The 14,184-nt window shown below is 46.7% G+C and overlaps 1 protein-coding gene across 3 annotated transcripts in view; it reads right to left on the bottom strand.

Moving 5' to 3' along the window:
• The window catches only part of CYRIB (CYFIP related Rac1 interactor B), a 97,847-nt gene that overhangs the window by 81,580 nt on the left and 2,083 nt on the right, over positions 1-14,184 (bottom strand). The window contains exon 1 of one of the 3 annotated variants that reach the window (XM_054814966.1): positions 13,141-13,275. The exons of 1 other annotated variant lie outside the window; for it this stretch is intronic. The gene's annotated coding sequence lies outside the window, so the exon portion shown is untranslated. Of the gene's footprint in view, positions 1-10,723; positions 10,744-13,140; positions 13,276-14,184 lie in introns of those variants that run through there. One more of the 3 variants, XM_054814967.1, reaches the window with a different exon arrangement.

Genomic DNA, 14,184 nt, shown 5'->3' with positions numbered 1-14,184 from the left:
GGTTTGCTGAGTGTAGTGGAAAAGCTACCATCACTTCAGCAGGTGCTGCTCGTATGAAAGGCACCTTTCTTCAGCAGAGCACCTAAACGTCACCCGATTTATTCACTCTGGGGAGCAGTCAGTGCCTTTAAGCGCTTCACTGAGTCAGGGGAGGCTGCTGAGCGGGGGGCGATGCACAGTGGCAGGCCTTTCACTTGACCTCCCATTAGCCCTCAGCCAAGCCAGTTTATGAAACAAAGGAAACCACCAGGACCACGGTAGGAAACAAACCATATATCTGAACTGAAACTTTCCCACAAGCCTCTTTTTATTTTTTTGTTTCTCCCCACAAAATGTTTCAGATCAATCAGCAGTGTAATAGTATTCCAGTTAATGGACAGAATCAATGTTTCAGAGAACGAGGAAGGCAATATTTAAGAGGGCTAGACTGTTTCATTACTCTCTGGAAGAGAACCTAATTTTTTGTTTTGGTTTGGTTTTGGGGTTTTTTTTTTGAGCAAACGCAATTGTGCTACCCTGATGAAAAAAATATTCATCGATTTCATTGAGAATTCTGCCTACCTCAGGAGCATGAGACTGGTATTTTACTTTGATCACATCCTTTGTAGTGATGTAATCATTGGGGGGGGGGGTTATTGCTTTTTTTTTCCCTTTTCCCCAAAGTGCTTAATTCATTTGTTATTAGAGACCCTCAGAATAGCATTTGGCTTGTAAGTGATCTTTGGGCTGTGTCTAGGTGTTGCCAAGGGACATTGTCAAGAGACCATTTCACTTTGTCTCAGCTGTTTCCTTTGCTACTGCGGTACTTAGTTTCCTCTCCAGATCACAAGGGATGCTGCGATCTTTTGGTGGGGAAATAGGTAAGTTAATTAAAGCACCTCAGGGAAGGGCCCTGGAGAGTGTCAGTCTCAGGGGCCAATTTCAAAATTCAGTGAGCAAACACGGACTTCACAAAACAACAGCGTTAGGCATCGCTGGACGAGACATGAGCAAGGACACGCTGAGCCCTGGGGCTGCATCCCATAGGATGTGTTCCTCAGTCTCTGGCGGCAGGACCGCGCGCTGAGGGTGCTCAGCACCCCACGGGGCTGCTGTGTCACTGCTGCCACTGTTCTGTCCTGGCGCCACTAGTTCAGTTTGAAAGGACCTGGCTGCTCATTCCCATCTGAAAAGCAGAATTCAATTTAGCTGATCAAAACCTGGACTGCTTTTGCAACATTCATTTGAACTACTATAAACCAAATTCATCTTCGTTTATGATCTAAGTGATGTTGAGTACAAGGCCACTGAACAATGAGAGAAAAAAGACTATGATTTAGTTATTGGCTCACCAACTATATCTACCTCTTTAAAATAACACTGTTACGATACAGTCATCTGCTGTATCCCATTATGCTGCTACCTTCATGCAATTTCATCAGTATGCTCCAAAGAGCAGCAGACATTAAAATAATTTTAGTGCACCCAACTGCTGCACGTAAACATCTTTGAAGAAACCCTTTCCCCATCAGTACACACATTTCCTTCTAGACCATCCAGTGACCTCATATGAAGCGGGTAGGCAGCACTCTTTTTTTGTGGGATAAGAAATTCCCAGTCACCCATCACCCCCATGGCAGGCATATTTGGTTTCCAAAATAAAGCCTTTGAGAGTGATCATTTTAAAAAGCCTGGGTAGTTAGGACAGAAACAGAGTCCTTACTGCTCACATAAGCAGAAGTCTCTCTAACTGCAGAGTTTGCTAGCAGAGGAAATGGAAAGCCAGGACTTTTCCCCATACCGTAATCTGTGAGGGACAGACTGGGGGCAGATGAAGGCTGCCATAAAACAAAGCATTTAGGCATGCACTTAAACACTTCCTTTGCTGAGCGACTGAAACACTGCGCACAGACATCTTTCTCTTCCTTTTTCCTGAGCGTGAATATGGCACCTAGGACTAAATCTAGCATCAGATGCGGCTGTTTATTATTCAGTTAGCAAGAAAAGTAAAGCTGACATTGCACATTGCAATTACTCAAACTTATTCTGAGCTTACCCAATTGATGGAAAGATAGTATTTTTTATGTCCAGTTGATAAAACCCACACATGAGCTGCAAAACATTCTGTGCTTGTTTATACCAACCTGGATACAGTCCCATTTGAGACATCTGGGTTCCTGGAGCCAGAGCTTAAGTGCATATTATGTTAATGATCAGACTAGAACAAGCAGCTTCCCATCGTGACCGCACTGCCTCTACAGGAATTCATCACAAACCAGTGGGGTTTTTTTAAATACATGGTCATATATTCCTTATTCTAAATGATTCCTCTCTCAGGCAGTGAACAAGCTAAAAAGTGGAAAGCAGCAGAACAGTCTCGTGAGGTACTAGGCTGTAACTCAGAGAAGCTTTACCGTGTTTCTGGCCTTGGACTTCTTGTATGACATTAAGCGAGAAGACTAGATAGACTGTCAGTAGTGCTTCCCATTGTGATAATTTTTAAGTGCCTACAGTGATACTGTTAAACTTCAACAACTTCATACGTAAAAAACTAAGTTGGAAAGATTTGTATGGTGCTTTACAGAAACACTGGTGCAACTCCTGCTCCAAGCAGCTCACAGCCCAAGTCAAAGACAGAGGAAAACACAAATACTGGTATCAGCTGTACACATTGGTTTTCTACCACTGCAGTGAGGTGTCTCCACATGGCAAAATATAACATCCTACAGCGGTCACCAAGCTGGTCCTAAGCCAACTAACCTGAGTACAAAAGATGGAGCAGTACCGTGTCTCTACTACCTGCTTCCCAGCGAGGCTGGTCATTCGGAGCCGGCTCTAGCTTGCTGCTGAGCCCTTGGCCTGAGCCAGGTAGCAATACTCCCTGTCCCAGGACACAGAGCCTGCTTTCCCCTGGAAATCTGGTTTATGATGGTGGACACTAAACAGCATGTGTGCACTGCCCAGTCAACCTGCACGTGTCACCTCTTGCCCAGCTGGGAAGATGCAAGAGGGAGACTGAGGGAACTGCAGCGGAGGCACTGGGAAGGGAAGAGGAGAGCTGGGAACAGGGATGGGCCCGCAGTTTTTGCAGTGAGAAAGCTCCAGTGGAAAACACAGGGCACACAGAACCCAAATCAGGAGAAAATTAGGATTCATTAGTTACACTGTTCACAGGAGTCTCTATTTTTCAACTATATCTTATTCTTTTCTAAGAAAAGGCAAACGGTACTGGTTTCTTCATGCTTCCATTATTATTTTAATCCTAATTATTTATCTGTTGAATTTTACTTTCAAAGGATGGTAGGGGCGGATGTAGAGAATATAACATTTCTGTGGCTTCCTCAAAGAAGACCAGCTTAAGCAGGGATGTGAAAGGGCCTGGGGAACCACGTGGGAGCAGAGAGAAACACAAGGGCAGCGAGACAATCCTAAGTATGCATGCTTCTAAATGGTTTTAATGGGGTCACTTCTGTCCTAAGGCGTAACGTGCTACCGTTCGGATGACAGACTCTGGCCCCGAGCTTGTGAAAGGTTTTGCAGATGAGCGTGACAAGCTCGGGCTTTGCGCAGAGGGGACTGCACTCAGGGGACCTGAATGCGGCCAGATGGCAAAGACGGGGCATGTGTCCCCACTGGAAGACTGAATGGCTTCCACAAAATAAGGCAGAGAGCAGGAGACTGCAGTGCAGGAAAAGACCTCATGTCACACTGAGGCTTGGACAAAGGTTTCAGAAAAATTGGGAGGTTTTGGAAAGGCTGCAAAGGGACAAAATTACTGTATAATGACTGTCAGTGAGAACGAATGGCTGCAGGTTTATTCTGCAATAAACCTTTAATTTGTTCAATGCAGAACATTTTAAAACCTTCCTCATCCTCCAGAAGTACAGCTACTCCATCCAATGATTCTGTTTTCTCTTTTCAATGTTATGGTCTTCTGTTATAGCAGAGAAAAAGAAAATATTCTTTTAAATTAGGATACTGTAATTGGGTAGATAATAAACAACATGGGCAGTTCAAATACATAGCAGTTTGGAACTCTCCTTGTTTAGAGCTTTTTTTACAAAGTGCATCTGTCGAAGCCTGTTCTCTCTGCACTGCCGTCCTCCAGGCCATGAGAAATCGCGGGCAGCCCTGAGATAATTTTGTTAGAATTAATCACTGATCAAATTCTTGTAAAGGCTTTATTTAATTCTGAAAGGTGCTAAGGGAAAAGCACACACATACATACATGCACCCAGAGCTTTAGGATAAAAGAATTAAAAATATGGTCATATGAGTTTCTCTCTCAGGAAAAAAAAATAATATAGGCATTTACTAGTCAATAAAGGGGTTTGGGTTGTTCAGTGGGGGTTTTTTTGCCTGTTTGCTTGTTGTAATCCTTAAAAATGCTTAATACATTGCTTGGGAACTGCATGTTTCACTTTAATGCAGAGTTAACCATTGCAATTCATTAATTGACTTTTATGTTGCCATTAAATGTTGCAATCAATTCAGTCTCGATATTCTACACTTTTATCTCTGCTATAAAAAAGCTCTACTAGCTTTACTTGGCTAAAAAACAATACAGTGAACTACCCTTAATTATTAATAATCTGTTTCCCCTTCAATAAAGCTTTTTGGACCTTTGCTACAGTCCGATGATGTATTTATTTGGTGTGTAGGGTTCAGAGCAATACAGTGCACTCTCTCTGGGAAAGAACCCAAAAATAACTATCTACTTGATATCAACCCAAGCGATTTCCTAAGGGAACGAGAGTATCATTTCAGGGCAGGTCATCAGTGGTTTAGGGAAATTAGACAAATCTGTGTCTGGGGAACAGATGCCTCAGGGTTTGTAAATGTGTGAGAGAACCTTTCCCCTCGCGGTCACCAGTTCAGGTCCATCCAGCACAGCAGTGACTGGAAGCTATTAAACATCTAATGAACTTCTGGGGCCTCCTGAAACAAGGGGTGGGATTCCTAACAGACACGTACTTACATCTTGGAGCCGCTCCTACTCAAACTGCACTCTCAACAGTAATACACAGACCGGGAATAAGCACGGTAGAGCGAAGACCATTTTATCTGCTAAATGCACTAAGTAGGCTGCTTCTGGGTTGGCAATCCAGCTTTAGATTTACTACTGGTACTTTCTTGTTCTTTAAAAGAAACAAAATAATGTATTACAAAGCACTTTGTTATAACCTTTCCTCACAAACTCCATCAGATGACTTACAAACCCACACTTGCGGCATCTCAGATCTTGGGGAAGATGAAGGAGTAAAGAAGGGTTTGATTTCATGCTCGGAGGCCAGTTCTGGGAGTCCTGGGACTCCCAAACTGCTACATGCTGCACATCTAGCTTTGATGCAGGTCTGCTAGGAGAAGGAGGAGACAAATGCTGAGCATTACAACCACAAACCACAGCTGTTGACGGGAATTGGCAAGAGACCAGGGAATGCCGGGAAGCATAGATGGCCTGCAGCAGAAGGTAGGGCTGAGCACTCTGACACTTGAGCCTTTTTATTCAGCTCCTGGTGCTTTTCTATCCCGGCATCTGGTTTCCATGATAGCGCAAGGGAAGGACAGCATGGTGCAATTTTATGGTATGTTCTCCTAGGTTATGTTGGCACTTCCTTGGGTAAACATGCCTTAGCGCAGGCTCAGGTTCACCATGCCCTTGGGTTCAAATTATTTGCAGCTATACTGTCTGTTTTAGCTTGCCAATAACTCGCTCCAGTTATTCCTGTATTTCATTCGAGGAGGAGGGGGCCGAGGCTTGCCAACTGCCCTCCTCCTTTCTTCTAACTCAGGACAGAGCCGTGCTGAGGAGCAGAGACAAGCTGTGGCAAAACCCCGTCAGTCGGCATAGCTGCAACCAGAAGAGCCTGTGACGGGGCTCGTAGCTCTGTGGTCCAGCGCAGGAACTGGTGAAGCTGCAGTCAGGCTTTGCGGCTGCTGCTCAGCTACAAGATCTTGGATGTACCCTGGTGCTCCCATTTCTTCACACCCTTTTGAGTGGGAGCTCTTCAGGGCTCTCTTTATCCACTCAAATGGTACATGATTAAACTGTGCCCAAATTCAGGCACGGGCTTCTGAATAGCGCAGTAATATAAATTGCAAAGAGCATGCAAGTTTTGATGGTAGAAAAAGGAGCAGGAAAAAAAAAGACGACAGGCTTTCTGTAATGGGATCTGCCGTTCACTCGCTTTTGTCACCAGCATGTGCAAATCTAGCTATTCCCGTCCATTATATTCAACAACCTCACACCCGGTGGCAGGTGAAATGTCATACCTCGGGGTAAATTTTCACTGCAGTAGGCAGAGAATTTGTCCTTTAAGCACCCTTAGTATTAATGGGAAATTGATCCAGCAATTTTAACTCCAAGAGATACAAAAGCCTCATGTGGGACCATTTTCAAATGTGTTGACATTTGGATTCACAAAATGAGACACTTTTAGAAAGAAATGCAAATTCATTTCATTCAGGATTTGAGGTCAGTTGGATACTGGAAGGGAAATGTGTAATGAATGCTTAGTATGTTCATCAAGTATCTTTTAATCTCCATACACTCAAGGGTTTAAAGTGACATCAGAAATCTAAAGTCCTCTGTATTAACTGGTACATGCTCTCATGGGGCTGGAACCTAAATTCACCTATCGATCGCACTTGCAATAATAGTGTCTGGGGCAAATGGCAGCTTTGGGATAAGGGACCAAGTTTCAGGGACCTCTGAAATATCTTTTGCACTATTGAACATTCTTTCACCTCTGAAGAGCCCTGATCCTGCTGAGCTCCACCTGGGGTAGTTGTCAGTGTTTACTGATGTCAGTGAAAGTCATGGTAGGACCGGAGCCCAACCACACAGCACAGGAAACAAAAGTGGTTCCCAGGCAGAGGCTCTGGCTACTTTTCCAGCACAGAAATTATTCAGTACACTGTGAGAAAGACAATCTAAACAAAGGTTTAGGAAACATCCACAACTGCCTTACAGATAATGAGTTCCTGGTAGGTCAAACCTTAACTAAACCTAACAAGAGGCCGGGGCATGCCGAACACACGAGCAGTAATTTGGATGGGGGGTGTTATTACTTCTCAGGGGGATTTCACAGGAAGCCCACGGCTCCACTTGAGTGGACAGGAGCATCCCTTGTTGCAGAAACCCCAGCTGGTGAATGCCCCATGACAGGGGGAGCATGAGGACTGGGATCATCTCATGCATGAGGAACCAGTGGAGGAGAACAAACGCAGAGGAAGTTCCTCACCAAGGTCACCCCGCAGAGCAGCCTCTGCCCTTCCCCTTCCCCAGCACAGCTGGCAGAGAGGGGGTTGCATTTTTGGGAGCCACTGCCCAGGGGAAGTTACACGAATTTGGGCACTGACTTGAGAACGCTACTTCCCTCGCAGATACACATACAACGGTGCCCAACAGAGTTAAGAGGAAGAGGAAAAGCCCAAATGCTGCGCAATATGCAAATGACCATGTTCAGCTCTATGAAAACAACTGCCTAGGAACAGCTCCAAACTTGCACAGCATTGGGCAACGTGCTGATAAGCCACGATCTTTTTGGTGGCCTTGTATCGGATGGTTCTCTCCAAGGGCTCTGGATAAGCACTCCAGCCTGCCAGCGGGACCAGCAGGCACGCAAGGTTACCAGGATCAGTCCTTTCCTATATGCTCACTCCAGCATAGTATTTTCCTTCTGGGCCCCCACTCCCCTCTCTTGCTTCCTCAGACTGACGTGCTGCAGGAGTCTGTGGGGGGAAGATTTTACTGGTCCTGTACCAGCTACGTGATCTCTTGGGAGCCCTGTGCAAAAGCATGCAAGGGTTTGCAATCTCCACCTGGGTGGCGTTCCCCTGCAGAACAAGTGTTCTGAGTACATCCACCAACTGCTTCTTACATCAAGTAGTTTATTTGTAGGAAAAAGATGACTGACCAAACAGAACCTCAACAAGTTTAAAAGACCATTTTTTTTTGCATGAACAGCAACTACAACTCTTAGGCATAATCATATCTTGAATGCCTAAATGTATTTTAGAGGTGTTGTGATTCATGTTATGTCCAGGCATACAGCTGGGTAGCAGACCTAGAACAGGTGCACCTGGACCTAAAGCAATTTTTACCCACAAAGGCAATGATAGTAACGCCAATAACCAGGATATCTGATTAGCTATGGATCCTGGGCACAAGAAGTCCTGGTACAAGTTTTGCGACTTGGAGCCAGTCCTAAAACAAACAATCTCCTTTCAAAGCGGTAATCCTGGGAAAGAAACTTGGTCTCAACCCTTAAATAGAGATGTGAGTGGCTCCTTCCTTCACAGGGAATCCTACCAGTGCTCTCATTTGACAGATTGCTGCAGGCCATTGCCAGTGGATATCTGCGATACCCAGAGTGCACTAACAGGAGAACACTGTCGCAGACAGTAAATATTTCTTAAGGCCTCAACGTAAGCAGGATGCCAGACAGACCTACTAATGCACAGAAGATCATATTTGGTCATACAGCTAGTCCTTCAGAGGGAGTGAGGATTCACAGGCAGGAGCATCTGCCCTCCTCAGTTCTGGGGCTGGCAGGACAGTCTTGGGCATGGGGCTCCTGGTTTTTCCCTTTAAGTTTCATTGACTAGTGCAGACCCACCACCAAGAAAACCCAAATCGTCCCTGGAGTCTGCAGACTGCAGAGATACTCCACATCACAGTAGTCCCTGCCCCTGTGCCTCTGGCAAGACACTGATTTGGGGGGAACACAAATCAGCCACCCCGATGGCAGCAGCTGTCCACCATCAGGAATGCACCGCTGGATGATGCCTACAGACACAGGCTCCGCTTGTCCCTCCACGGGGCAGCTCAAAGGAGGCACGGCCCAGGCAAACAAGCCAACTCCAGGACCTCTGCAGGCTGCTGTGGTCCTCCTGAGAACAACCACAAGGCTGTTCCCCTTTTGGGATGGTCCCTCAGCGCTGCCCCTTGCCTGCAGCAGCCCAGGCACCTCACAGGCCTCCAGCAGGATCCCCGCCAGAGGCTGCTGGGCAGCAACGTGCCCGATGCAGTGCAGCCCTCCCTGCTTCTGCACCCTGCGAGCTCCAAAGGGACCAAGGTGAGAGGGGCAGGAATCCAGCCCTGCCACCTAAGATGAAGCTCTGCAGTCACCGCTGGCTGCTGACAGCCAAACCAGAGTCCTCTCTCTTGCACTGTTACGGGAGGGAGGTCATCAGTTTAACCACACTGGAGCAACGCCAGCCCTTTGAGTAAACTTTTCAAAGCTGCACTAAGGCATTGTTTAATTTTGATTTCCAAGTGAGATCCAATTCCTCTGGATATGCGAGGGGTGGAAGAACATTCAGTCCCAGGAGTTTATCTCCAGCGGTGGGCACAGGGCCTAGCACAGCAGTTCCTAGGGGAGGGAGGAGACTCTTGCTGTTCTCCCCTCCCTCAAACACATCACCCGCCCAAAGATGAGCAGCTGGATGTCACCTCCACCAGCAGCACCAACAACTCACCCACCCTGCCTGCAACTCGCTTCCCCAGCAACTCAGGATCCTCTTTTTCATATCATTTGCCCCTCCACCAGCAAGTTTCCACCCTTTCCTACCAGTCTATCGCCCACATTAACTTGCAGAAATAAACCTGTTTGCATGGGTCATGCTGCAAATGAAAAGGATGCCAAGATGTAAAATGAAAAATGGACCTGCAAAGAACCAAACCAACCTAGAGTTATTCTTTGATGTGAATTATTCCAGTGACTGGTTTATACTTACAGCTCCATTAACAGCAACACAATTACAACAGAGAAAAGCAAACCACAGCTGGGGAGCGGAAACAAATGTTTTGGGGGAACCTATCTCACCGAGGAAACAGTGGGTGGACCTGGGCCCCAGCATGGGACTCGGGCCACATCCAGGGCTCTGACAATGAGTGACCTTAGCACTATGCATCCAAAGCTGCACGCAGAGCAGCCGAGCAAAGAAATCAAAAGAGTGCGCTACAAACACTCTGGCTATCGCTAACGTTTCAGAGTGCTGAAAGCAGCGCTGGTATTGGCACAAGGTCAGTGGCATCTGTACAGCGCTGTGCTGACTGGTGACTGAGCCCCACAGGGAAGAGAAGCTGCAAGGACAGCAGTGGGACAAGGCGAAGGAGGTGCAAGCTGCAAACCTCTGCTTGCCTTGCTCAGCATCAGATGAATATTAATTCCCTGCTGGTTTGCGCAGCCACAGATAGGCCTGTTCTTACTAATTTTAGGCTTTGACCAATTTAAAACAGACGTGCTATTTTCAGCGTGATTTTTTTTTTCTCTTTTTAACACGTTGTAAGCTGCTAGACGCACCCCGCGTGGTTAAGGAATTGGCGTTGTCCAAGGGGACGTGGGAAACCTTTGTTAGAAATAAGAAGCAGATAGAAAAAAAATTGTGCATTAAAACATGCGATTAAGCTCCAAGAAGAAGTCTTGCAGGCAGACCAGCCTGCCTCCGCTGGGCTGAGGAAGGGAGCAGGGCCTCTGGTGTGGAGTGTGCACCCTCCTCGAACCTTGCACACGTGCAGCCCTTTGTGCCCTGCCATTTCCCAGCTGCGTACACACAGACATCTCGCTGCGCCCCATCCTTGAGCACACATAGAACCATCCGCCCTCTTCCACCTTCATTCTCTCCACCCATACACGCACCCTGCTTACAACCCTTTGCTCCTCTTCCCCAAAATACACCTGCACCCAGACCCCTCTCCCTGCTGGTGCACCTTCCCCCCCCGCCCACGTGCAAGCACCTTCTCCTGCCTCTGCTCCTCCTCTCGCACACCGATCTGTCACACATCTCCCGCAGAGCTGAAGAGCTGGTGAAGTGCTCAGCCTGCCTGCAACGGGCGGCAACCCTGCACACGAAACGCGTGTGAAAGTGGTGAAGTGAGGAAATATTTGTGTGAGGAAGTAAGTGGGTGGAGGGAAAAGCCTGAACAAAAAAAAAAAAATCAACAAACACCACATTGAAACTTGAGCGCTGAGCGCCCAACATGGGTAAAAGGACACCGAGTTTACAAAACACTACACAAACGCATGTATTCTGTGCTAATATACACCTAATGTATGCTAGGGAACAAGAAGTGGACAAGTACTGAAAATAAAGAGGAGGCTCAAAATAAAAAGCGTAGGAGCTAGTGCCTTAACAGCAGCACAGGTAGTTCCTGTGACCGTGAGCAGGGAAGGCATCAGACCACAGATAATGGCCTTGTTTTGGACATGCATCTTACAGAATCCCAAAAACCCAGCTAGGAACCCAGAGGCTCTCAAAGTCCAAATGGACTGATGGTGTCTCACTAAGGACGGGGACAGATCTTAGCAGTTACTAACAGACTGCATGCCCCTGCACATTTTAATTTAGTACTTTCAAGTAAAGCACTTTAAAGATACTATTTTTTAAAAAAAGGAACTGTTATTTCTAAAATAATGAAACCGGAAGCCCAGCTCTGCTATCCGTTTCTGATAGAGCAGTAGTTCCTCAGTTAAGATTTCTCCCTGTCAGACATAGGACTGCAGGGACCTAGGAATATGATACCCAGTTTGTCAGCCTATTATTTGTGCATTCCCAACCCGTAAAACCTCCCTTCCTTCTCTACCCTTGCAGAGCAAGACTGGCAGTGCTATGGTTTCAGTAACACACCACGAAAGATCTTGGGGTTTTTTTCCCCTTAAAGGACAATAAACTTGACTCAAAGGGGCTGCACCAATTTTGCCCTCTGAGAATCAGCCCCTGAAACCTCAGCTCACACTGGTGCCAAGTTAATTAGACAAGTCACTCCTTTAACCACTCACCCAGTGAGTTGGTTGCGTCCAAGTTGCTGCCACAGACAAGGTGAATGAGCAATTAACAGGCAAACAGCTATCACAACACATACAGAAAATTGCCCAGCTTTGGTTGCATCTCATTTTCCTTCCCACGCATTTCAAACCAGCCTGTTCCGCCAGGATCGCCTGCAGAAGAGTTTCACTTCCACACACAGTAAGACTGCCCTTGCCATTTTCATTTGAAAAGAATGACAAAAGGGATCTGAGAGTTGTCCGTATATTATTCCCCCAATTTGGCAGGAGAGGAGCCCAAACATACACACTTGGCATGACACTGCTCCCTCTGAGGCTACGTTGAGCGAGTGAGCGCTCTTGGAAAGCAGGCAGTGCATCCCTGCCACGGGTTACAGTGATTGCTACTGACAGGTTCTTCATGGTATCACAACAAATTAGGTCACAGATTAGATTTTCATAGCACAGATTACAACTAGTGTCTATATTTTTTTCTTAAATAGAGAGGGTTGTGGCCAGGAGGTTTGAGCTCAAGATTGGGAACAAGGCAGATGCAGGGGGGACCGGTTCCTAATTCTGGCTGAGATAAAGACTGGTTTAGCAAAACTCAGATAAAATTCCTAGTTTTCTGCTGCAGTGAGAAGATTTGATATTTTTTCCTTTCAGTCCTTTCTGTCTTTAAGAACTAAAGAGTCTGTCTGCTAGATACCCTGGAGTAGATCTTACAGCATTTCTGCAAAGCAGGTATCAAACCCAGCATTTTTTAAAAATTGCATTTTCGATGACAGAAAAGCAGCTTGCACGGCGTCAAAAACTGCTGGGAATGGAAACCAAAGCTATCTATTAGACTTATCCCATGTAATACCACAAGGTCACACACAAACTCAGTTTGAGCATCTCTGGCATAGAAAGAACTTAAGGCAATAAATTCATGTGTGCAGTATTCAAAAACCAACAAAAAAATCCCACAACACTAAGGGGAAGAGTTTTAAAATAGACCCAGCAAGGTCAGTAATGGAACTCAGGCACCGAAAGAAAATCCAAGCTATAACAAGCTTCACATAGAGCAGCGCAGAACAAAGGTTTCCAACAGCTGAGTAACAGCAGACACCATGCAAAGTGCTTTCTACCCATTGCGAGATGCAGCCTGACTGCAGATTGGAAATCCCTGCTCCAGCAACTGTATTCCAGCAGACTGTCCCCAGGGCCGTGCTGCTGCAGGGGAAAGACAGCACCTGGGAGCCAGGGAGCCCGATCCAGCTCCCGGTGGAACTGCGCAGGTCTGCACGAGGGCAGTGATTCAGCAGATAAGCAAGCTCACAGCCATGGTAAGCAATAAACGAAAACCTAAACCAGATGATTAGGAAGATAACTCTTGGACTGAGCTCACCTCAGAAACAAGCCTTTCTAAGTCAGGGTTGAGAGCGCGCTGCAGGAATGACCTTCAGCTTACAGAAACAGTCCTGATATCCATGATGGGATCACACTCCTGCATCTACTTTGCTTGGGTGGCCAAGAGACCCACACTGGCTCTCAGCTGAGCCTCTGGAGCACGTATTCAGTCAACCAGAGCAGGCCAGTTTATACCTGCAGCCAAACCAACCTGTAGTCTCTAATCAAGCTCTCGAGGCTGTGTGCAGGCAGAGGACAGAACCTCTCTTCCTGTTCCCAGTGAGGCAAGAAGAGCACATGATGCTGTGCCTGTTCCCATTTGCAGGTTCAGACAGGCCAGCACTCGGTGCCCTCCACTCTGCCTCAGACCGACCTGGCCAGCCCCATCCAGGTGCCAGTGTGGCTGGCCTGAATCACCACAGCTGTGACTCCAGCTCTAAACCAGTCTCACCCTTCACTTCAACAAGTTTTTCACAGGAAATAAGCTTTTACTTTCAAAATACTCTTGGCCTTGTTCTTCTCCAACAAGTACAGGAAGTATCTCAGTCAAACACCAGTCTTTATACTTGTGAGCTATTTATCCTCTGCTACCTTTCAATAAAAAGAAACAGCAGTGAAGAGTGGCCGTGCCCTCCCACGCTCCACAAGCGGCATTAAGCTTTTAACTACCCTCAGCGCATCAGCTTCTTCCACGGCTCTTAGTGGACACGCTCACGTTTAGAGGCACAGAATGAGGACTAATTATTTTTTCCTCAAGCCTGAGCTGTGCTGTGCAGATTATTGAAAATCCATCGCACATGCTCCTTGCCAAGCAGTCTGAACTATCGATTTCAGTTAGAGAAACAAATACTGTAGACTTTTAAAAAGTCCTGTTGGTATGTTCCTGCTGGATCTAAGCACTTCCCAGTCTGTGCAGAGCAGTGCCTTAGACCTGCTCAGAAACTCCGGCACGCCGCGGGTGCTTCTCCTGCTGAGCCACGGAGGAAACCGCACCGCCAACCTCTGGTGCGCCCTGGGACAGCAAGTGGTGACAACCGTTGGA

Source organism: Grus americana, chromosome 2, assembly GCF_028858705.1.
Source record: "Grus americana isolate bGruAme1 chromosome 2, bGruAme1.mat, whole genome shotgun sequence".
NCBI lineage: Eukaryota > Metazoa > Chordata > Aves > Gruiformes > Gruidae > Grus > Grus americana.
The sequence above is the reverse complement of the archived record's forward strand: the minus strand, read 5'-3'. Positions and strand labels throughout refer to the sequence as shown.